The sequence below is a fragment of the Anguilla anguilla genome, chromosome 9 (genome assembly GCF_013347855.1).
Source record: "Anguilla anguilla isolate fAngAng1 chromosome 9, fAngAng1.pri, whole genome shotgun sequence".
Taxonomy (NCBI): domain Eukaryota; kingdom Metazoa; phylum Chordata; class Actinopteri; order Anguilliformes; family Anguillidae; genus Anguilla; species Anguilla anguilla.
Genome location: NC_049209.1, coordinates 477,501 through 480,658, shown reverse-complemented (window position 1 = coordinate 480,658; position 3,158 = coordinate 477,501). Strand labels below are relative to the sequence as shown.

Here is a 3,158-nt window from a genome sequence, read left to right as displayed (position 1 = left end):
CCTTAACCCCCCAGCACTGACAAACTATAATCACCCGCCCTTACCCCCCCAGCACTGACAAACTATAATCACCCGCCCTTAACCCCCCAGCACTGACTAACTATAATCACCCGCCCTTAACCCCCCAGCACTGACAAACTATAATCACCCGCCCTTAACCCCCCAGCACTGACAAACTATAATCACCCGCCCTTAACCCCCCAGAACTGACAAACTACAATCACCCACCCTTAACCCCCCAGCACTGACAAACTATAATCACCCGCCCTTAACCCCCCAGCACTGACAAACTATAATCACCCGCCCTTAACCCCCCAGCACTGACTAACTTTAATCACCCGCCCTTACCCCCCCAGCACTGACAAACTATAATCACCCACCCTTAACCCCCCAGCACTGACAAACTATAATCACCCGCCCTTAACCCCCCAGCACTGACAAACTATAATCACCCGCCCTTAACCCCCCAGCACTGACAAACTATAATCACCCGCCCTTACCCCCCCAGCACTGACAAACTATAATCACCCGCCCTTAACCCCCCAGCACTGACTAACTATAATCACCCACCCTTAACCCCCCAGAACTGACAAACTACAATCACCCACCCTTAACCCCCCAGCACTGACAAACTATAATCACCCGCCCTTACCCCCCAGCACTGACAAACTATAATCACCCACCCTTAACCCCCCAGCACTGACAAACTTTAATCACACACCCTTAACCCCCCCAGCACTGACAAACTTTAATCACCCACCCTTAACCCCCCCAGCACTGACAAACTTTAATCACCCACCCTTAACCCCCCAGCACTGACAAACTATAATCACCCACCCTTAACCCCCCAGCACTGACAAACTATAATCACCCGCCCTTAACCCCCCAGCACTGACAAACTATAATCACCCACCCTTAACCCCCCAGCACTGACAAACTATAATCACCCACCCTTAACCCCCCAGCACTGACAAACTATAATCACCCGCCCTTAACCCCCCAGCACTGACAAACTATAATCACCCGCCCTTAACCCCCCAGAACTGACAAACTATAATCACCCACCCTTAACCCCCCAGCACTGACAAACTATAATCACCTGCCCTTAACCCCCCAGCACTGACAAACTATAATCACCTGCCCTTAACCCCCCAGCACTGACAAACTATAATCACCCGCCCTTAACCCCCCAGCACTGACAAACTATAATCACCCGCCCTTAACCCCCCAGCACTGACAAACTATAATCACCCGCCCTTAACCCCCCAGCACTGACAAACTATAATCACCCGCCCTTAACCCCCCAGCACTGACAAACTATAATCACCCACCCTTAACCCCCCAGCACTGACAAACTATAATCACCCGCCCTTAACCCCCCAGCACTGACAAACTATAATCACCCACCCTTAACCCCCCAGCACTGACAAACTATAATCACCCGCCCTTAACCCCCCAGCACTGACAAACTATAATCACCCGCCCTTAACCCCCCAGCACTGACAAACTATAATCACCCACCCTTAACCCCCCAGCACTGACAAACTATAATCACCCGCCCTTAACCCCCCAGCACTGACAAACTATAATCACCCGCCCTTAACCCCCCAGCACTGACAAACTATAATCACCCGCCCTTAACCCCCCAGCACTGACAAACTATAATCACCCACCCTTAACCCCCCAGAACTGACAAACTATAATCACCCACCCTTAACCCCCCAGCACTGACAAACTATAATCACCCACCCTTAACCCCCCAGAACTGACAAACTATAATCACCCGCCCTTAACCCCCCAGCACTGACAAACTATAATCACCCACCCTTAACCCCCCAGCACTGACAAACTATAATCACCCGCCCTTAACCCCCCAGCACTGACTAACTATAATCACCCGCCCTTAACCCCCCAGCACTGACAAACTATAATCACCCGCCCTTAACCCCCCAGCACTGACTAACTATAATCACCCGCCCTTAACCCCCCAGCACTGACAAACTATAATCACCCGCCCTTAACCCCCCAGCACTGACAAACTATAATCACCCGCCCTTAACCCCCCAGCACTGACAAACTATAACCACCCGCCCTTAACCCCCCAGCACTGACAAACTATAATCACCCGCCCTTAACCCCCCAGAACTGACTAACTTCAATTATCAGCAGTGACATCAGCAGTGCTTGTTACAGAAACTCCACAGCTCTGATGAAGCAGTGACATCAGCAGTGCTTATTACAGCTAGGTTATTCCGTCTTACGAAAGGGAATTCATTAGCTCGAGTAAAGTTTCTACAGTGATGACATCACCAATGGAATGAATCATTTTGTGACTAGTTTCCCTCACTGAATAACTGATTAATTGGCTCCCCCCAATGGAACTGTAATATCTTTGTGTTGCCACTAGAGGGTGAAAGAGGACTGATAAGGGGAGCCACCAGAGTAGCCATACAGTACAGTAATGCTGAATAACATGTTCAGATATTGTTTAAGAGTACCTTTCCAAGATTATTTATAACCATATTTTAGGAACTGTCAAATCTTATGAACACGTGTGTGTGTGTGTGTGTGTGTGTGTGGGTGGGCAAAGCTGCCCAACCCTGTTCCTAGAGATCTACTCTCCTGTAGGTCTTCACTCCAACACTAACAAAGCACATCTCATTCAGCAGACAGAAGTCTGTTTGAGCTGCTAATTAGTAGAATCAGGTTTGTAAAATTAGGGTTGAAATGAAACCCTACCTGATGGTAGACCTCCAGGAACAGGGAGGGGCAGCCCTGGCTTAGAAGATGCCAAAATATCTAATCAGCTAATCAGCTAATCAGCTGGTCAGAATCAGTAAGTTCTCCGTTTCTGCTCCTGGCTGTGCAACTCCAGAGCGCTTGGCTGTCAGGGAAGCTGAGGTCCTTCCCCATAAACTCCGGAGCTGAATGAAACTTTCCTGCTGTTCAGAGCCCTCCTGGGACATCTTAAAGCTGTTCAGTTTTCAAATGGACATAAATCCCTAAAGGCATTTCTGAAACATGTTCTCCCCTCTGCCGAATCTGTTCTGAGAATCTTCCACACGTAAGTGCTTGTGTTCACCAGTAAGAGCCGTTCTGGGCACAGGCCGTGGCATGCAGGATGTCTTACGCCTGCGGTTTGTTTACGTCAAATGAAT

General features: G+C 49.4%; 1 long non-coding RNA gene across 1 annotated transcript in view; it reads left to right on the top strand.

Annotated features, from left to right (window-relative positions):
* The first annotated feature begins 2,896 nt into the window (after positions 1–2,896).
* The window catches only part of LOC118236362, a 15,191-nt gene continuing 14,929 nt past the window's right edge, over positions 2,897–3,158 (top strand). The window contains exon 1 of the long non-coding RNA XR_004767020.1: positions 2,897–3,064. This is a non-coding gene — a long non-coding RNA (uncharacterized LOC118236362). The remainder of the gene's footprint in view (positions 3,065–3,158) is intronic.